Genomic DNA, 23515 nt, shown 5'->3' with positions numbered 1-23515 from the left:
GAGTTTATGTTATTTACAGATTGACATTATTTTAGATACTATAGTATCACATCTAGTATGAGAGTTTATGTTATTTACAGATTGACATTATTTTAGATACTATAGTATCACATCTAGTATGAGGGTTTGTTTATGTTATTTACAGATTGACATTGTTTTAGACACTATAGTGTCACATCTAGTATGAGAGTTTGTGTTATTTACAGATTGACATTGTTTTAGACACTATAGTATCACATTTAGTATGAGAGTTTGTTTATGTTATTTACAGATTGACATTGTTTTAGATACTATAGTATCACATCTAGTATAAGAGCTTATGTTATTTACAGATTGACATTATTTTAGATACTATAGTATCACATCTAGTATGAGGGTTTGTTTATGTTATTTACAGATTGACATTGTTTTAGATACTATAGTATCACATCTAGTATAAGAGCTTATGTTATTTACAGATTGACAGTATTTTAGATACTATAGTATCACATCTAGTATGAGAGTTTATGTTATTTACAGATCGACATTGTTTTAGACACTATAGTATTACATCTAGTATGAGAGTTTATGTTATTTACAGATTGACATTGTTTTAGACACTATAGTATTACATCTAGTATGAGAGTTTATGTTATTTACAGATCGACATTGTTTTAGACACTATAGTATCACATCTAGTATGAGAGTTTATGTTATTTACAGATTGACATTATTTTAGATACTATAGTATCACATCTAGTATGAGAGTTTATGTTATTTACAGATTGACATTATTTTAGATACTATAGTATCACATCTAGTATGAGAGTTTATGTTATTTACAGATTGACATTATTTTAGATACTATAGTATCACATCTAGTATGAGGGTTTGTTTATGTTATTTACAGATTGACATTGTTTTAGATACTATAGTATTACATCTAGTATGAGAGTTTATGTTATTTACAGATTGACATTGTTTTAGATACTATAGTATCACATCTAGTATGAGAGCTTATGTTATTTACAGATTGACATTGTTTTAGATACTATAGTATCACATCTAGTATGAGAGTTTATGTTATTTACAGATTGACATTGTTTTAGATACTATAGTATCACATCTAGTATGAGAGCTTATGTTATTTACAGATTGACATTGTTTTAGATACTATAGTATCACATCTAGTATGAGAGTTTATGTTATTTACAGATTGACATTGTTTTAGATACTATAGTATCACATCTAGTATGAGAGCTTATGTTATTTACAGATTGACATTGTTTTAGATACTATAGTATCACATCTAGTATGAGAGTTTATGTTATTTACAGATTGACATTGTTTTAGATACTATAGTATCACATCTAGTATGAGAGTTTATGTTAATTACAGATTGACATTGTTTCAGATACATTTACCCGTTATAACTAATTCTACTCTCCGTCACCGAACACGCTCGCTTTTTTCAGCAGTAGGGGTGTTGTAATGTCCTAATCAATCTGACTATTCGTTGGTTAAAGAGTAGCCCAATATTTGGCGGTGGATGGTGTTGACCAGTTGCCCTTCCTCTAGTATGTAGTCCGTCACTACTAAATCATCGAATAGCCAGTGCGGATGGTCTTTGAGTACGATATTCTAAATAAAGAAATTATCTATTTCTGCTTTTTCATCTATAGATGTGTCAGATTTCAAATTTAACTATAACCAGGTGAGAAAATACGTAAAAGAAACAGTTTTCTGGTGTTGGAAAAACTTAAAATCCAATAGATCTTTATGCTTAATATTATAATATTACATCATTAAACGAGAGATTAATTAATTATGTCACGTCTTTTTGTGGTGTAAATTTCTAATGACTTTTAACAAGCACAAAATAATCCTGTTTACATTTTAACAAAAATAACACAAAATTCTTAACACGTTTAAAGTCTGTGACAGCAAACTCGTAGAGTTGTTCATTTATAACCGGCTTGTTTTTGACAATTAATTTCTAGCCTAGTCAGGGTGTTGATTGGATAGTTATACTGTATTACTTGAGTTTATAAGTAAATATATTGTCCAACATAAAATATTAATCTAGCCACATCGGGTGGTTTTATGACGTTCATATTAACATTATTTTCAAGCTTAATAGAGATCCGTGTTGTTTTTTTTATCAAGTGCAAACATTTTAGCTTGTAGCCCCATCTCTTGACGGAGTTGTGATCTAATAAGAGTCGTAGCTAAAAAGGATTCCTTCTTATTTTCACTTGGATAAATTCACCTGTATGTGGTGCAAGGTAACTCAGATGTCGAATATCTGTAAGACTGATTACATACAACGTCCCTTCTAGTCGCTCGGCAGCACGTGTGCAGTCTTATGATGCTAAAAATTGTGTCGATACCCCTCATAGCCGTAACACGGACACCCCATTATGTAGCTTTATGTTTAATACAAAACCAAGTAGGTCAGATAAGTAAATATAGTGCCTTTGTGTTGTTTCGTTCGTCTGTGTTGTCGCACAGGTAACATATTTTTTTGCAGCTAAGAAAGAAGATAATTGAACGTTGTTGTTTTTTCGCGTATTTCAAATATTCACGTAAAGGAATATCTATACTCGCCGTGTTGAACTGATATGCGGCACTCACTACCAACTACTGGGGGACTCTTTATAACATACCCACAGCAGCTAATCAAAGACACTCACTACCAACTACTGGGGGACTCTTTATAACATACCCACAACAGCTAATCAACGACACTCGCTACCAACTACTGGGGGACTCTTTATAACATACCCACAGCAGCTAATCAACGGTACTCTCTACCAACTACTGGGGGACTCTTTATAACATACCCACAGCAACTAATCAACGGTACTCTCTACCAACTACTGGGGGACTCTTTATAACATACCCACAGCAACTAATCAACGGTACTCTCTACCAACTACTGGGGGACTCTTTATAACATACCCACAACAGCTAATCAACGACACTCACTACCAACTACTGGGGGACTCTTTATAACATACCCACAACAGCTAATCAACGACACTCACTACCAACTACTGGGGGACTCTTTATAACATACCCACAGCAGCTAATCAACGGTGATCGCTACCAACTACTGGGGGACTCTTTATAACATACCCACAACAGCTAATCAACGGTACTCTCTACCAACTACTGGGGGACTCTTTATAACATACCCACAGCAGCTAATCAACGGTGATCGCTACCAACTACTGGGGGACTCTTTATAACATACCCACAACAGCTAATCAACGGTACTCTCTACCAACTACTGGGGGACTCTTTATAACATACCCACAACAGCTAATCAACGGTACTCTCTACCCACTACTGGGGGACTCTTTATAACATACCCACAGCAACTAATCAACGGTACTCTACCAACTACTGGGGGACTCTTTATAACATACCTACAGCAACTAATCAACGGTACTCTCTACCAACTACTGGGGGACTCTTTATAACATACCCACAACAGCTAATCAACGGTACTCTCTACCAACTACTGGGGGACTCTTTATAACATACCCACAGCAACTAATCAACGGTACTCTCTACCAACTACTGGGGGACTCTTTATAACATACCCACAGCAACTAATCAACGGTACTCTCTACCAACTACTGGGGGACTCTTTATAACATACCCACAGCAGCTAATCAACGGTGATCGCTACCAACTACTGGGGGACTCTTTATAACATACCCACAACAGCTAATCAACGGTACTCTCTACCAACTACTGGGGGACTCTTTATAACATACCCACAGCAACTAATCAACGGTACTCTCTACCAACTACTGGGGGACTCTTTATAACATACCCACAACAGCTAATCAACGACACTCACTACCAACTACTGGGGGACTGTTTATAACATACCCACAACAGCTAATCAACGGTACTCTCTACCAACTACTGGGGGACTCTTTATAACATACCCACAACAGCTAATCAACGGTACTCTCTACCAACTACTGGGGGACTCTTTATAACATACCCACAGCAGCTAATCAACGGTGATCGCTACCAACTACTGGGGGACTGTTTATAACATACCCACAGCAGCTAATCAACGACACTCACTACCAACTACTGGGGGACTCTTTATAACATACCTACAGCAACTAATCAACGGTACTCGCTACCAACTACTGGGGGACTCTTTATAACATACCCACAGCAGCTAATCAATGGTACTCACTACCAACTACTGGGGGACTCTTTATAACATACCAACAACAGCTAATCAACGGTACTCTCTACCAACTACTGGGGGACTCTTTATAACATACCCACAGCAGCTAATCAACGGTACTCTCTACCAACTACTGGGGGACTCTTTATAACATACCCACAGCAGCTAATCAACGGTACTCTCTACCAACTACTGGGGGACTCTTTATAACATACCCACAACAGCTAATCAACGACACTCACTACCAACTACTAGGGGACTCTTTATAACATACCTACAGCAGCTAATCAACGGTACTCTCTACCAACTACTGGGGGACTCTTTATAACATACCCACAGCAACTAATCAACGGTACTCTCTACCAACTACTGGGGGACTCTTTATAACATACCTACAGCAGCTAATCAACGGTACTCTCTACCAACTACTGGGGGACTCTTTATAACATACCCACAACAGCTAATCAACGACACTCACTACCAACTACTGGGGGACTCTTTATAACATACCCACAGTTTCAAAATGCGAGGCGTTTTTGTTGGGTTTTTTTTGCTACAAAAGGGAATGCATCAAGTACCAATAGGTTCACATTCACCCATGCTATCCAACAATTCACACCCAACCCACATGGATATATGCATAGGTTTATTTGGAATAGTATAACACATTGAAAATTAATTGTTAAAACTTAGAAAACGTGAGATTCTCTCACGTTATTTACAAAAGAAAACATTAGATAGTGTAATTAGTTTCGGTATAGAACCCAGAATAATGACAATGAAAACAATCTTCCTGGTAAAATAACAATGCATTTAATAAACGTAGAGATAAGACATAAATATAACAGTGTGATTATCGGATTATACTGATTCTATAACCAAGATAATGACTATCCTTCAGGTTACACAGTTTATATAATCAGATCTACGACCTTTTCTCAAACTGCACTATTTTCCTTCCATAACCAAATCTGTGAATGCTTATCAGATTACTTTAGCTGCTATTATAGATAAGACAATTTGAATTTGTCAGATTGCATTGTTTCTATTACAATATCTACATACAGTGTATGTAACCAAATCTGCAACTGTTTGTCAGACTACATGACTTCTATAACCAGAAGTGTGACTGACTGTCTGTCAGTTTACAGCGTTTTCTTCTCTTACCAAGACTATGATTGTATGTCAGATTACACGGTTTATATAACCAGAACAGTGTATGTCTGTGAGATTGCTTGGTTTATATAACCAGAACAGTGTATGTCTGTAAACTGCACGGTTTATATAACCAGAACAAAGTATGTCTGTGAGACTGCACGGTTCATATAACCAGAACAGTGTATGTCTGTGAGACTGCACGGTTCATATAACCAGAACAGTGTATGTCTGTAGAACTGCACGGTTTATATAACCAGAACAGTATATGTCAGTAGGACTGCACGGTTTATATAACCAGAATAGTGTATGTCTGTGAGACTGCACGGTTCATATAACCAGAACAGTGTATGTCAGTAGGACTGCACGGTTTATATAACCAGAATAGTGTATGTCTGTAAGACTGCACGGTTTATATAACCAGAATAGTGTATGTCTGTAAGACTGCACGGTTTATATAACCAGAACAGTATATGTCAGTAGGACTGCACGATTCATATAACCAGAACAGTGTATGTCAGTAGGGCTGCACGGTTTATATAACCAGAACAGTGTATGTCTCTAGGATTGAACGGTTTATATAACCAGAATAGTGTATGTCTGTGAGACTGCACGGTTCATATACCCAGAACAGTATATGTCTGTAGGACTGCACGATTTATATAACCAGAACAGTGTATGTCTGTGAGACTGCACGGTTCATATAACCAGAACAGAGTATGTCTGTAGGACTGCACGGTTTATATAACCAGAACAGTGTATGTCTGTGAGACTGCACGGTTTATATAACCAGAACAGTGTGTGTCTGTGAGACTGCACGGTTCATATAACCAGAACAGTGTATGTCAGTAGGACTGCACGGTTTATATAACCAGAACAGTGTATGTCTGTAGGATTGCTTGGTTTATATAACCAGCACAGTGTATGTCTGTGAGACTGCACGGTTCATATAACCAGAACAGTGTATGTCTGTAGGACTGCACGGTTTATATAACCAGAACAGTATATGTCAGTAGGACTGCACGGTTTATATAACCAGAATAGTGTATGTCTGTGAGACTGCACGGTTTATATAACCAGGACAGTGTATGTCTGTGAGACTGCACGATTCATATAATCAGAACAGTGTATGTCTGTAGGACTGCACGGTTTATATAACCAGAACAGTGTATGTCTGTGAGACTGCACGGTTCATATAACCAGAACAGTGTATGTCTCTATGATTGAACGGTTCATATAACCAGAACAGTGTATGTCTGTAGGACTGCACGGTTTATATAACCAGAACAGTCTATGTCTGTAGGACTGCACGGTTTATATAACCAGAACAGTGTATGTCTCTATGATTGAACGGTTCATATAACCAGAACAGTGTATGTCTGTAGGACTGCACGGTTTATATAACCAGAACAATGTATGTCTGTAGGACTGCACGGTTTATATAACCAGAACAGTGTATGTCTGTAGGACTCCACGGTTTATATAACTAGAACAGTGTATGTCTGTAGGATTGCTTGGTTTATATAACCAGAACAGTGTATGTCTGTAGGACTGCACGGTTTATATAACCAGAACAGTGTATGTCTGTAGGATTGAACGGTTTATATAACCAAAACAGTGTATGTCTGTAGGACTGAACGGTTTATATAACCAGAATAGTGTATGTCTGTGAGACTGCACGGTTCATATAACCAGAACAGTGTATGTCAGTAGGACTGCACGGTTTATATAACCAGAATAGTGTATGTCTGTAAGACTGCACGGTTTATATAACCAGAATAGTGTATGTCTGTAAGACTGCACGGTTTATATAACGAGAACAGTATATGTCAGTAGGACTGCACGATTCATATAACCAGAACAGTGTATGTCAGTAGGGCTGCACGGTTTATATAACCAGAACAGTGTATGTCTCTAGGATTGAACGGTTTATATAACCAGAATAGTGTATGTCTGTGAGACTGCACGATTCATATAACCAGAACAGAGTATGTCTGTAGGACTGCACGGTTTATATAACCAGAACAGTGTATGTCTGTGAGACTGCACGGTTTATATAACCAGAACAGTGTGTGTCTGTGAGACTGCACGGTTCATATAACCAGAACAGTGTATGTCAGTAGGACTGCACGGTTTATATAACCAGAACAGTGTATGTCTGTAGGATTGCTTGGTTTATATAACCAGCACAGTGTATGTCTGTGAGACTGCACGGTTCATATAACCAGAACAGTGTATGTCTGTCGGACTGCACGGTTTATATAACCAGAACAGTATATGTCAGTAGGACTGCACGGTTTATATAACCAGAATAGTGTATGTCTGTGAGACTGCACGGTTTATATAACCAGGGCAGTGTATGTCTGTGAGACTGCACGATTCATATAATCAGAACAGTGTATGTCTGTAGGACTGCACGGTTTATATAACCAGAACAGTGTATGTCTGTGAGACTGCACGGTTCATATAACCAGAACAGTATATGTCAGTAGGACTGCACGGTTTATATAACCATAACAGTGTATGTCTCTATGATTGAACGGTTCATATAACCAGAACAGTGTATGTCTGTAGGACTGCACGGTTTATATAACCAGAACAGTCTATGTCTGTAGGACTGCACGGTTTATATAACCAGAACAGTGTATGTCTGTAGGACTGCACGGTTTATATAACCAGAACAGTGTATGTCTGTAGGATTGAACGGTTTATATAACCAGAAGAGTGTATGTCTGTAGGACTGCACGGTTTATATAACCAGAACAGTATATGTCTGTAGGACTGCACGGTATATATAACCAGAACAGTGTATGTCTGTAGGACTGCACGGTTTATATAACCAGAACAGTGTATGTCTGTAGGATTGAACGGTTTATATAACCAAAACAGTGTATGTCTGTAGGACTGAACGGTTTATATAACCAGAACAGTGTAAGTCTGCAGAATTGCACAATTTTCATTTTTCCCCCTCTCTAAACGCAAGACATATAAATACCAAGTAAATATGTCTATCTTTAGCATTCATATTTCTAAGTTCCGGTAATCACTGATGTATGTCTGCACGCGTAGTTTGAAACATATCAGAATGATTTGCTAGTGTTAGGATTTAATTGAAAATTGGTTTAAACTCAGTTTAACTAACTCTCACAAAGAAATATGGATATGTCAGACTACATCCGCTTCTAATACATCTGAAGAGATGTTCTGTTAATGTTTAGCAGTTTAATCAAGTTAACATATAGTTAAATATCCTATATCCTACACGTCAAATCAATAAAACATTAATACTTGTTTTCTATTTCTGTTCCATAACTCAGAATTATAACTGATTTTTAGTAAGATATTAAGAACCGTTCATTTTCTTTCTCGTAGTGTTCTGTCTAGCTGTGCGTGCTCTTTGTCATTATTGAAAAGCCAAAATATCCACTGAACTTTAAAAATTCTGCTCACAAATGAAAACATTAAGGAGCATACACCCTGAACAATTCAGTTGACACAGTGCAAAGTGCCTGAATAGATTTCATGTTTCTTGCACGTGTATCTGATGTATATGGCATCTTTTGGACGTTTTGTTTTTTTGATACACAACCGTTCTCTTAATGACACGATAGCATGACAGGATTTACTATGTACAAATTATTCAAAATCAGCTCCGTTTTAAAACGTCATTCGTCAGAACGTTGCGTGATAGGAGCGAATTAATTCCAAGAACATTCAGGAAAAATAGATGGATTTTAACCTTTTCTTTTTGATTCAGGTTTGTTCATCACCTCTGAGGTGGGTAGGTGCACTAGTAGTCGTGGGATTCAAGTGGGTAGGTGCACCAGCAATGATGGTGCTGCGATGGGAAGGTGCACCAGTAGTGATGGTGCTGCGGTGAGTAGGTGCACAAGCAGTGACGGGTGCCTATCCATGTTTTAAAATTGATGAATACTTTTCCTATTCTACAATGAGTTCTCAAAATAAAAGTTTTACTGTTTCATTTACGTCAAGTTATTGTTTATATAATAGTAAACTTGTAATAGTAAACTCACATAATTGGGTGAATATTTTATGTCCAATATATTTAAAATAACGGATTTTTCAATTATATTAAGGTGTACTTGTGCCTTCTGTTCCACAGGTTGTTATACCCTAGGATATCTTCAGATGTTACTACCAGCATATAAGGACAAACTTAAAGGCGACACAAACAAAGAACTTTGCGGGAGAGGTCTATGTCTCAAATCTTTGTTTCCCAGCTGGATTTATATGCCTGAGAAACCCACAAATTATGTATAAAAGACAAAAATCAACTAACATAAAACTGTATTTGCACCAGTGAGCCAAGAATATAATATAACTCACAATCAAAATGACAGTGACAAAGTAAATATGTTTATAAAAGAAAACAAAAACAAAGTTAGGTATAAATGTACCAGTGTCCAAGTAGGTAATAATTACCATCAGATACAATAGCGAAGTAGAAATGAACTCTTCACGCGCAAATCCAACGCTATAGAAACAACATGTTTCTAGCGGTCGCTTGCAGTAGGTCAGCAGTAAGCTAACACACTTAGAACGCTAAAATCTGGGCTTCGATTCTTCGTGATGAACAGAGCTTATATAGCCTATTTCGCAGCTTTGTACTAAAACAAACAAACGAGTCCTAACGATGTGTTTTGACTTCAATAAATCTTAGCTTTCAGGGTTACGAACTGTTCTAGTTAAGTCTCGTCAGCGTTACAACCCTATATTTTCTTCTTCACTGGATCGTAATGGCTCATATTCTGAGTGACCTCTTTTACTGTAAATAATAATTTTTTACGATTCCGTACCTTTAACTCTTAAGGTTCGATTATAACAGTTCGGTTTTTTTATTCCACTGTTTTTTTACTATTGTTTAGTAATCAAAATGTGGACTAGATTCATGGGTGTCCTTGTCACCAGGTTGAATAACAGATCCGTAAAGAGGAAAGGATTTACTTTTCAAATCTTTCGTTCACTTATAATACGTAACAGGCCCTTGAGTTCAAACTTTAAATTCGTACTTTGTTGTTTTTTATAACTATGCACTTATCGAGTAGCTTTTAGGCTAAACATTCTTCGCTGTCGTCTGTAAAATCTTCCCCAACGAGAGTATGTGGTAGAGGGCACTGTATAAAATATAAAAAAAAGGGAAATGTTTTCTTTACAGACGACCTAATAAACAAGGAACATGTATCAGTAAACTTTGATACTATAATCTAGTCTATTGTGATACGAACAGCAACATTTTAAACGTGTTCGTGCTCAACATCTTCGAAGGTATTTGTTTGGTTTTTATTAAGAACAAAGCTACAGAATGGGCTATTTGTGCAATGTGTGTTTTCTTATAACAAAGCCACATCAGGTTATTTGTTTTGTCCACTGAGGGGAATCGAATCCCTGATTTTAAAGTTGTAAAATCATAGACTTACCGCTGTCTCAGCAGGGGCCCTGATCAACAGCGAAGTCCTTCTCCTTTTGTGCCCCCCCCCCGCTAGTACAGAGGTATATCTCGGAATTTACAACGCTAAAATCAGGGGTTCGATTCCCTCGGTGGGCTCAGCAGATAGCCCGATGTGGCTTTGTTATAAGGAAACACACACACACTTTTTAGCGCTCTAATGGAGGCGATCTTTTCATAAATCTAATCACTTTTGATAATAAATTATTTTCAACTGGAAGAACAAATCGGTATTTATTTAAGTTCATATCCAATTATTAAGCAAAAATCACGTTGCGAAGGCTTTAATAATTAAAACGGGGCTTAATGATCTTTTAATGAAGGTGTTTGTTTGTTTGTTGTCTTTAAGCCCAAAGCTGGACAATGTGCAATCTGTACTGCGACCACTGCGGTTATCGAAACCCGCTTTTCAGTTTCATAAGCCTTCAAACTCCCAGCTGAGCCACTGGGAGTGGGGAACATAAAATTAACAGATATTCGAAGATTTGTCTATTTTCTAAAATATATTTAAGTTCCGTTCTTGTTTTCTTCTGTCCAAAAAAAATAATTTTAAATTAGTGTGTCTTTTTCACATTTTTTTTCCGCGTTTATTGTATAGAAACGATGGTATGATTGTAATATAAATTGGAGCACGTGGATAAATGAAGGATTTTTGAAAAATTACATTAGAGCCACATGTTGACAGTAAGTCCAACTCGAATCAACTATTTCATCAACAACCTGAAGCTAATAATGTAATCTGACTTTACGACTTTATTATCTCACCATCAACAGTCATTGTCATCTACGACCACGAGTCCCCAGTGAGAAGTATCTAATAAGGTATGTCAAACGGAGATGACGTCCAACACTAGCACAAAATACACACTAATCTAAGAATATTACCAGAGTAGCTCGTTGTAAACACGTCACATTAAGATGGCATGCAATACTGACATAAAAACCAGCATGCGCAATGGTTTAAGGAGAAGCATTATTTCATGATTGCATTTTTGAGGTCCGGCATAGCCAGCTGAGTTAAGGTGTTCGACTCGTAATCTGAGGGTATTGGGTTCGAATCCCCGTCGCACCAAACATGCTCGCCCTTTCAGCCATGGGGGCGTTATAATGTGACAGTCAATCCCACTATTCGTCTGCTAAAAGAGTAGCCCAAGAGTTGGCAGTGGATGGTGATGACTAGCTGCCTTCCATCTAGTCTTACACTGCTAAATTAGGGACGGCTAGCGCAGATCGCCCTCTTGTAGCTTTGCGCGAAATTAAAACAAAACAGATCCCTGTGTTTCATTAATTTTAAAGCTGGATTTTGTCTTTCCTGGTATGATAACCCGTCCACCTATGAAACAGTGATAATTTTATGTACTTACAAAGCTAAAATCCAGGGTTCGAATTTCCATGGTGAACACAGTTGATAGCCCAGATTGGTGGCTTTGTTCTTAAACAAACAAACCCTGATACATCGCTGGAAGCAAAGTGTGGATCAGATATATTTTTCGTAGTTGTTCACAGTTTTTATAAAATAAGAGGAAAGGCACTTTGGGGCCATAAAGGTAGGTAAGTGAGGATTGTAGTATACCCATTCACCTCCTTGTGTACGTTCGTAACTGTAATTTACGAACGTAAAGTATAGCATATAATTCAATTCACCTGTAAATAACAACACACCTCATAGCTACTGTAAATATTGGGGCGTTACGCTTTCAAAATACAGTTTGTAAATGTCTTTATGTATTCGCAGATTAACAGAAAGGGCGTGGTATGTTGTGAGCCAATTCTGTCACGATGTTACTAATGGGAAGTTGCAGTTAGGCCTAAAAGCCTTGGTAAATTGCGTGATCGGAAACTCAAGAAGTATCGCCCACCTCAGTAGTGATAAAAAGCCTAATTTTTGTAACTGAGTTTGATTTTTATTTCTGCTTCTTACTTTGTTACTACAACACATTATACAGTAACAAGAGTACGAGAAAACTACATTGACCTAAAAACTTAATGCGACTTAATAATATATCATAAAATACGATTTTAACATATATTTTGTGTCTATTTCCTGTTTCAAGATGACCTAACATTTACAGATATGCATATGATTACTGGTTTGAACCATACACAATTACACGTAAAGGGTGGAAAAAAACGATAAAAGTTACTGATATTCAGTACAATCCATTCGGGAAAATAAGTACGACAGAGAATAATTTCTTGGTTAAAACAAATATTTCATAAACGAGAAACAAATAATATTTCAATTGTTTACATTGGTTCGCGAAGATTGTTTATTTGTTTTTTGGGGGGCGTTTGTTTGTTTAAGCCCAAAGCCACCACACTGTGCTACCTACACTCTGTCTACCGCGGAGAATCGAACCCAAGATTTTAAGAGATGCAAGTTCGTAAACTTACCACTGCCGCACCGGAGGACCAAAAAGTTACTGGATAATGGATTTGTTTGTTTATTGTTAAGTACAAAATTTCAAACGTGGGCTAACTGTTTTATGACCATGGATTAAACTTTTCATATTATTATTTAAAGTGTGTACATTCAACTGAGGCCCGGCATGGCCAAGCGCGTTAAGGCGTGCGACTCGTAATGTGAGGGTCGCGAGTTCGCATCCGCGTCGCGCCAAACATGCTCGCCCTCCCAGCCGTGGGGGCGTTATAATGTGACGGTCAATCCCACTATTCGTTGGTAAAAGAGTAGCCCAAGAGTTGGCGGTGGGTGGTGATGACTAGCTGCCTTCCCGCTAGTCTTACACTGCTAAATTAGGGACGGCTAGCACAGATAGCCCTCGAGTAGCTTTGTGCAAAATTCCAAAACAAACAAAATACATCCAACTGTAAAATCCATTTTATAATATTTATCTGTTCGCATCAAATCAACAGTTTTGACCAAAAACTGAATTTCTGTTGAAAAATCGTACATCTGTTGAAATATAGGAGCAATATTGAATTGAGTGATTACTCCCTGATTGAAGATGGGGAAGGGGCTCCCTGACCTCTTTCTAGTCCAACTTCGTGACAGAGAAAGGTCAAAGTGCGAGGTTGTAATATGCAGAATGAAATATAAAAACAACACAATCTTTATTGGCTAAAGGCCAAATGAATACGATGAGCAAAGAATATTAAAACACATTAAGACCTTCGTTTCCGTAAAAATTTGACTCCTACGTCGACCGGAAATTCGACCCTTCTTCAGTAACTTGTTTGTATCACCCACGGCCCAGTAAATACGGCCAAGGACCACAGCTAGTGGATATGGATATATCACTGATCTGAGGTTTACAGAACATTCGTGGAATGTGAAATCTAGTTCACTACGACTCCAAGCGTTACAGAGAAACTGGAGGATTAATTAAACAACCGAGTTTCTATTAAACACTTCACTGCTCTTTCACGTTAAACAATCGTAAATTAACTTGGTAGAGAAACAGAAATCTGAGGCAGGTGGCGTCGAAATAAAACGACGAAATATAGATTATTTTTGTAAAATGTGTTAAATGTTTCAACCTTTCGTATAATGTATGTTCTGTTTAGTTCCTAACATATTTTGAAGACAAAATATGGATACTGAATTTGTTTGTTTGTTTGTTTGTTTTGAATTTCGCGCAAAGCTACACAAGGGCTATCTGCGCTAGCTGTTTCTAATTTAGCAGTGAAAGACTTGAGGGAAGGTAGCTAGTCGTCACCACCCACAGAAAACTCTTGGGCTACTCTTTTACCAATGAATAGTGAGATTAACCGTAGCATTATACCGCTCATACGGCTGAAATGGTGAGCATGGTTTGTGGGACTGGGATTCGAAACAGAGACTCTCAGAGTGCGAGTGCCCAAACCACCTGCCCATTCCTGGATGGTATCTGTTTCATTATCGAGACGACGTGTTAGCTTATTCAGGCTGTCTCACTGTAGAAGTGGCCCAGCATGGCCAGGTGGATTAAGGCGTTCGACTCGTAATCTGAGGGTCGCGGGTTCGAATCTCCGTCGCACCAAACATGCTCGCCCTTTCAGCCGTGGGGGCGTTATAATACATTAAATCCCACTATTCGTTGATAAAAGAGTAGCCCCAAGAGTTGGCGGTGGGTGGTGATGAGTAGCTGCCTTCCCTCTAGTCTTACACTGCTAAATTAGGGACGTCTAGCGCAAATAGTCCTTGAGTAGCTTTGCGCGAAATTCAAAACAAACAAACAAACATTGTAGAAGTAGACAGGGACAGCCCTTTAGATCCAAATCCCTGCCATGTGTACTGTGTCAAAAATACCCTTGAAATAACATCTCGTTATTTATACAGATCTCGTAAATAACAGAACAATAATTGTTAACCCTATTTATTAAAAACAAACCTTTATGTTAAATCTTTAACATCAATTTTTCATTTTAACGTAAAACTACCAAATTTATCACCTGACACACTGTATAATAGCTTAAATTGCTTTATATTTTTAGAATGTCGTGAAATTTAATCTAATATTTTAAACCTGATAAAACGTTTTCTGAAAGAAATGTCTGCCAGGGGATCGATCGGTGGTAGGTGGTTGGTACGGTTCAGGTATCTTTCAGCGTAACTTCGGCCTTAGCAAGAAACAAACTAAAAGAAGTGTTGATTAAAAGCAAATTAACAGTAATAACTCATCATGTTAATGGTAAGATATAAACAGTATTTATTTGGTTGTTTTCTTATTGTTACTTAGGTTTAAAAAACGTCGTAGTAACTTTGTAAGTAGATGATCTATATTAAACTATGGATATTCTGTTAAGCCTAATAATGCATTATGATGGTTTTCAGAGAAAGACATACAAAGCAAAATGATTCAAATTAGCTCAAAGTAAACTACGACAACTACATCATATTATATCCAGTAAAAAATATCTATGGTGTTAAATATGTGGGTAACCAGACTTCACATTTCAACACAGCCCTTATTAATTACGGCATACTTGTGTTCTGCGAGTTTTTTATACGAGTTCAGTAAAATGTGGGTGTGATATTCACATCCAATTTACGTACAGCTGTTTTAAGAACGTGAGTTATATGTAAGTACTGGCCACGCAGACTTTCTAAAACATCTAAAAAAACTGAAGTCATGAATGATAGGCCAAGAGGACAGAAGTGCAGGATGTTATAAAACAAAAGTCGTTCATATGTGAAAAATAAAACATCGCTAACACCTGTGACGTGTAATAACCTTATGACACTTGAGAGGCCGTCGTTAATTAAATCATAGATAGGGAACAGAAAAAAATGTATTTCTTTTTTTAATGCGTATCAAGTACAGAGTGATTTTTTTCTAGGTCGCTTTATCACTTATCACATAGGGATATTACGTATTAGATCAACGAAACAGTAAATATTATAATGGATGTATCTATAACACGTATGTAATCATAGAAGCAAGTACTGGAAAAAGAAATTAGAAACTTTGTGAATTTTTATCGTACCTCTTGACAATGGTTCAATAGCATGATTTATTGTGTCTCCGAAATCAAACTGAATGATTTAGCTTTATTATAAATGTTTGAATTGGTTTCCCTTGACAACGAGATTTTCTATTAGGAAAATAATATCTGTTCGCTGTATCTGTTAAGTTCCTGTATCCAAGCAACTTGTTCCTTTCGGAAAAATGTCGAAGTGGAAAGGAAGAAAGAATTCTTGTTACGATATATATTTTTTAAAACTATGGAAAATGTGTCAACTATTCATGGGTTAATGTGCATTGTTTTTGTTATGGCACAAAGCTACGCAGTGGACTATCTGCGCTCTGTTCGGCTATAAAGAATAGATATAAGTTAACACGTCAAAATTTAAAAGTAACTTAAAATTAATTGAGCCAATTCTGTACAATCCAGCAGGAGTGCATAGTGTCGTAGAAATTAAAATCAATAACTAATAAAACTCTAGTCTCATATCATTAAATGCATTGAGTCATAAGTCACTATCTTTGTGTTAATCTTTTTTCTTGTTTTGTTTTTCGGCCTGAATCCCATTAGCGTCTCACGAGTTTCGAACAGCTTTAATTAGTTCTAAATTTACATACTAAACTAATAAGGAAAAAATATAATCTTCATGAATTTAAATATTAATAGAAAATAAGAATGGTTAAAAATAATGCTCTAAATTATAAAACAATATTTTCAAAGAATATTAACACATATAATTTATTATTTTCGTCAAAAAAGTCGGATGTATACAGCGAAAAACTTTACCTTTAATGCATGGCGTTTACTGTGTTAAGCCTAAATTAATCGTCGTCTAGATATTCTGTTTATTTAGCCTATTGTAACTGATTAATGACAGGCTTTAGGCGGATATTTACTCTTTCAACCTAAAATCATGCTATTAGATTATAGTGGCTATAATTCCTTTACTCAGGCCGAGGAAGCTGGAGTGATGAGCGTTGTAAAACATTAATTTAGTTAAAACTGAATTTAGTAAATAGTCCCTGTAAGAGCAAACACAGTGGGCGTTAGTGTAGGTTAAAAATTAAACTTTTCCTATATTAGTTGGAAGAGTGTTTTGGAGGATAACTCATTACCATTGGTACACTGGGAAAGTTTAACAAATTTTACTTTCACTGTTCAAAGAAATGTTGAAAGATGTTAAATAAATGCATTTATTGATTTGGTTTTAAAATATATTGAATTAAAATTAATATTCTCTATTATTTGCGTCTCTCGCTGGTACAGCGGTAAGTTTACGGATTTACAACGCTGTTCGATTCCCTTCGGTGGACTCAGCAGATAGCTCAATGTGGCTTTACTATAAGAAAAACACACTTCTTTGTAGCTGTTACGAAATGTATTTGCTTACGAAATTAATTGCTGTCTATAAAAACGTTACGGGTTTTGTCAGTTTTATAGGGGCCGAGTTTTTTACAGTAGATGTCTGTGACTTGTTGGTGATAACTTTCAACAATAAACGGACAGCACCCAGTCCGCTTATTTTAAAATGATATATTTACAACAAGTGAAACATACCTATACATATTTCATTACAGTATTGTTTATCACACTCGTATTCATAGTTTAAAATAATTGTCTCTTTTTGGTCAATGTCCACACAGGCGGATTCAACTAATTTAGAATGCCCTTTATTCTCCTTTATCTATGTTATTACAACATAAGTTGTGAAACGTGCTTCAGAAATATTTCATTACAGCTAAACTTACATACAATCTAACTTCACTTTTATTTTTGATTTCACTAACTTAACTTTTAAATATGTTGCACTGATTTGGTCTGATATATATATTGCCTGACCAAGGCCTACGAGATGCTATGATGTAACAATATTTGCTTAAAGCAACGAGAACATTTCAGAAGATTCTAGTAAAATGGTATCAATTCACAACAATTGGACTACGCAACATCATCAGAAAAAAAGAGCTGTAAAAAAGGTTTTTAGTTCGGTTATTCTGTTTATTCAGCCTGTTGTGTAAGTGATTAATAATGGACTCTAGACTCCATTAGGTTATAGTTGCTGTGATTTCTGTTTCTCAGACCGTAGTAATGAGTGTTGCAAAACATTAATTGAGCGAGAATTGAATTTACTAAATGCTGCCAAATATTCCCTGTAAGAGCAAACATTGGTATTCTGTTGGTAATATGATCCGTTTAATTTCTCTAGTAGAACTGCCTTCATAAGTATTACAGCGGTGTATTTTGACCTTCTATTTTGTAAATCCTCTTCCCTTTGGTCTTCTTCTCCACTTTCTCTTGGACAATGTCCTAAAATTTCTGCACTAAAGTGTCTTCCCTCGTGCGTCTTTTAATTCCCGTTGACCTACATTTGGGATGTCGACTTTGTTCTTTGCCATTCTCCACTAGAACTCTTGTGGGGTCTGCAGATCCTTATCAGTATCCTTTCTGTTGGTTCTTCCAAATTTCTACTGCCTGGTATATTGCCAATCACCAATTCGTAGATGGGTACCTTCATACACTTGGTATTTCTGACAGTAAGCCCCTATTTAAGGTAAATATTTACAATACTTTTTCATTATGTATAAAGACAGATTTATGTTCATACACAAAGTTTTATCGTATAGTCTGTACAAACATTTACTGTTCCCTTATCGACCTCTCATTGAAGAGAGAATCTGGTAAGCTTCACCTAGATAGGATCCCTGGTCGTGGTTTTAATCTTGTGTTGTATAAGATCTGTCTTGCCTTGTTTATTGGTACAGTAACTCTTGTAGGTTTTTCTTCTGCTTGCCAGTCAGTTCTTCACTTATTCTGACGTTCTAGTATGTCTCATTTCCACCCAATAGTCTTAAATTTACTAGGTCTTCATCTTTTAAGCCAAAGTTACTGTCTTCTCATTCTTGATCTGTAAAAGCCACACCTGCAGCGTCCATCTGTGTCTAAGTAGCTGCACCTTGTTATGTCTTCTGCCTCTCAAAGTACCTCCTAATAGATCTTAATCTCCCTGTCCACTTTCACTTTGTAGTCCATAATGGTGACCACTTCCTGTACTTCAAAAGGTTCTTTATTTTACAGGATGAGTTTGTTGTTGTTGTCTGTGGATAGCAGAAGTAGGACCTTCTGTCTGGTCTCGAAATCCTGATTCTTGACCTCCTTACTATATAAGTCTTTCTGATTACCTTAAGCTGCATACAAACTTTCTCTTGCCCCCCGTTAGTAGAGCAGTATATCTACGGATTTACAACGCTAAAATCAGGGGTTCGAGTCACCTCGTTGGGCTCAGCAGACAGTCCGATGTGGCTTTGCACACACAAAACTTTCTCTAACAAGTTGACATGTCTCCTGTAATCAGATTCTGAAGTCTAACATGTGTTCCTTACTCTTTATCCTTCTTCTACTGTCCACAGCTCTTTCAATATAATTTGACTCCATACTGTTCTTTCATACAGCAACTCAAAAGGTAAAAATTCTGTACTTGCTAAGCAAACAATACTGATTACATGTTCTAGTCACATGGTCTCTCCTGGCACGTCTTCTTCAATATGCTGTTTTAGACACCCCTGAATCTTTAACAAAGATTACTACGCCTGGAGTTGTAAGGGGTTCTAAAGAGTTGTCTATTGCTGATAAGTCTGCCCACCTCTTGCATCAGTTCTGAAGAAAACTGGGTCCCTCTGTCACTGGGATTTCTTTTGGAAATCCTTCTCTACAAAAACTTCCAGGATGACTTTTGCCACTCTTTCTGTGCATATCTTTGGCAGTGCATGGCTTCTGGGTAACGTGTCACATAGTTGACCATTGTCAGCAAATATCAGTTTTTCTTGACAGACCAATTCCACAGTTTCTCTGCTGAGTAACTCTTCTGTAAGAGGAATCTCATCTAGTAGAACCTTGGCTACCTTCCTACTACGTATTGTATTTTCGCAGATGTCACATGGCCTGCAGAATCTGGTCACATCTCCGATGACTCCAATGATTCTGTCTGCCAGCTTCATCACTTGAGTCCGGTATTTTCTTGGTACTATTATCTGTTTCATTTTCCCAGTAGAAGTGCCGTGATAGATCTATACAATAGTCCCTTTTGATCCTATTGTCTATAAGTTCTCTTCTTTTTGGACTTGTGCTCCCCTTTTCTCCTGGCACTGTCTCAAAGTTTCTGCAATGAAGGTCTTTTGTTCTGTGCTTCCTTCAGTTTCTGTAGACCTGTAATTGGGATGTTGACTTTTGATACTTGTAAGGCTTGGTCTCTTGTTTACTCTTCATACCTTGAGTTCTTGTGGCGACTGCAGATGCCTCATTGGTTTCCTTTCAGTCTGATTACTCCAAACATCTTCTGTCTGGTATATTGTCAGTCACTATGTTTTAGATGGGTACTGGTATATTGTCAGTCACTATGTTTTAGATGGGTACTGGTATATTGTCAGTCACTATGTTTTAGATGGGTACTGGTATATTGTCAGTCACTATGTTTTAGATGGGTACTGGTATATTGTCAGTCACTATGTTTTAGATGGGTACTGGTATATTGTCAGTCACTATGTTTTAGATGGGTACTGGTATATTTCCAGTCACTATGTTTTAGATGGGTACTGGTATATTTCCAGTCACTATGTTTTAGATGGGTACTGGTATATTGTCAGTCACTATGTTTTAGATGGGTACTGGTATATTGTCAGTCACTATGTTTTAGATGGGTACTGGTATATTGTCAGTCACTATGTTTTAGATGGGTACTGGTATATTGTCAGTCACTATGTTTTAGATGGGTACTGGTATATTGTCAGTCACTATGTTTTAGATGGGTACTGGTATATTGTCAGTCACTATGTTTTAGATGGGTACTGGTATATTTCCAGTCACTATGTTTTAGATGGGTACTGGTATATTGTCAGTCACTATGTTTTAGATGGGTACTGGTATATTGTCAGTCACTATGTTTTAGATGGGTACTGGTATATTGTCAGTCACTATGTTTTAGATGGGTACTGGTATATTGTCAGTCACTATGTTTTAGATGGGTACTGGTATATTTCCAGTCACTATGTTTTAGATGGGTACTGGTATATTGTCAGTCACTATGTTTTAGATGGGTACTGGTATATTGTCAGTCACTATGTTTTAGATGGGTACTGGTATATTTCCAGTCACTATGTTTTAGATGGGTACTGGTATATTGTCAGTCACTATGTTTTAGATGGGTACTGGTATATTGTCAGTCACTATGTTTTAGATGGGTACTGGTATATTTCCAGTCACTATGTTTTAGATGGGTACTGGTATATTGTCAGTCACTATGTTTTAGATGGGTACTGGTATATTGTCAGTCACTATGTTTTAGATGGGTACTGGTATATTTCCAGTCACTGTGTTTTAGATGGGTACTGGTATATTGTCAGTCACTATGTTTTAGATGGGTACTGGTATATTTCCAGTCACTATGTTTTAGATGGGTACTGGTATATTGTCAGTCACTATGTTTTAGATGGGTACTGGTATATTGTCAGTCACTATGTTTTAGATGGGTACTGGTATATTGTCAGTCACTATGTTTTAGATGGGTACTGGTATATTGTCAGTCACTATGTTTTAGATGGGTACTGGTATATTGTCAGTCACTATGTTTTAGATGGGTACTGGTATATTTCCAGTCACTATGTTTTAGATGGGTACTGGTATATTTCCAGTCACTATGTTTTAGATGGGTACTGGTATATTGTCAGTCACTATGTTTTAGATGGGTACTGGTATATTGTCAGTCACTATGTTTTAGATGGGTACTGGTATATTTCCAGTCACTATGTTTTAGATGGGTACTGGTATATTGTCAGTCACTATGTTTTAGATGGGTACTGGTATATTGTCAGTCACTATGTTTTAGATGGGTACTGGTATATTTCCAGTCACTATGTTTTAGATGGGTACTGGTATATTGTCAGTCACTATGTTTTAGATGGGTACTGGTATATTGTCAGTCACTATGTTTTAGATGGGTACTGGTATATTTCCAGTCACTATGTTTTAGATGGGTACCTTCATACACATATGATTACTCCAAACATCTTCTGTCTGGTATATTGTCAGTCACTATGTTTTAGATGGGTACTGGTATATTGTCAGTCACTATGTTTTAGATGGGTACTGGTATATTGTCAGTCACTATGTTTTAGATGGGTACTGGTATATTTCCAGTCACTATGTTTTAGATGGGTACTGGTATATTTCCAGTCACTATGTTTTAGATGGGTACTGGTATATTTCCAGTCACTATGTTTTAGATGGGTACCTTCATACACATATGATTACTCCAAACATCTTCTGTCTGGTATATTGTCAGTCACTATGTTTTAGATGGGTACTGGTATATTGTCAGTCACTATGTTTTAGATGGGTACTGGTATATTGTCAGTCACTATGTTTTAGATGGGTACTGGTATATTTCCAGTCACTATGTTTTAGATGGGTACTGGTATATTGTCAGTCACTATGTTTTAGATGGGTACTGGTATATTGTCAGTCACTATGTTTTAGATGGGTACTGGTATATTTCCAGTCACTATGTTTTAGATGGGTACTGGTATATTGTCAGTCACTATGTTTTAGATGGGTACTGGTATATTTCCAGTCACTATGTTTTAGATGGGTACCTTCATACACATATGATTACTCCAAACATCTTCTGTCTGGTATATTGTCAGTCACTATGTTTTAGATGGGTACTGGTATATTGTCAGTCACTATGTTTTAGATGGGTACTGGTATATTGTCAGTCACTATGTTTTAGATGGGTACTGGTATATTTCCAGTCACTATGTTTTAGATGGGTACTGGTATATTTCCAGTCACTATGTTTTAGATGGGTACTGGTATATTTCCAGTCACTATGTTTTAGATGGGTACCTTCATACACTATTACTCAAACATCTTCTGTCTGGTATATTGTCAGTCACTATGTTTTAGATGGGTACTGGTATATTGTCAGTCACTATGTTTTAGATGGGTACTGGTATATTTCCAGTCACTATGTTTTAGATGGGTACTGGTATATTTCCAGTCACTATGTTTTAGATGGGTACTGGTATCTTGTCAGTCACTATGTTTTAGATGGGTACTGGTATATTGTCAGTCACTATGTTTTAGATGGGTACTGGTATATTGTCAGTCACTATGTTTTAGATGGGTACTGGTATATTGTCAGTCACTATGTTTTAGATGGGTACTGGTATATTGTCAGTCACTATGTTTTAGATGGGTACTGGTATATTGTCAGTCACTATGTTTTAGATGGGTAC

Source organism: Tachypleus tridentatus, chromosome 4 (assembly GCF_004210375.1).
Source record: "Tachypleus tridentatus isolate NWPU-2018 chromosome 4, ASM421037v1, whole genome shotgun sequence".
In the NCBI taxonomy this organism is placed as follows: Eukaryota; Metazoa; Arthropoda; class Merostomata; order Xiphosura; family Limulidae; genus Tachypleus; species Tachypleus tridentatus.
Note: the sequence above shows the minus strand (reverse complement) of the source record.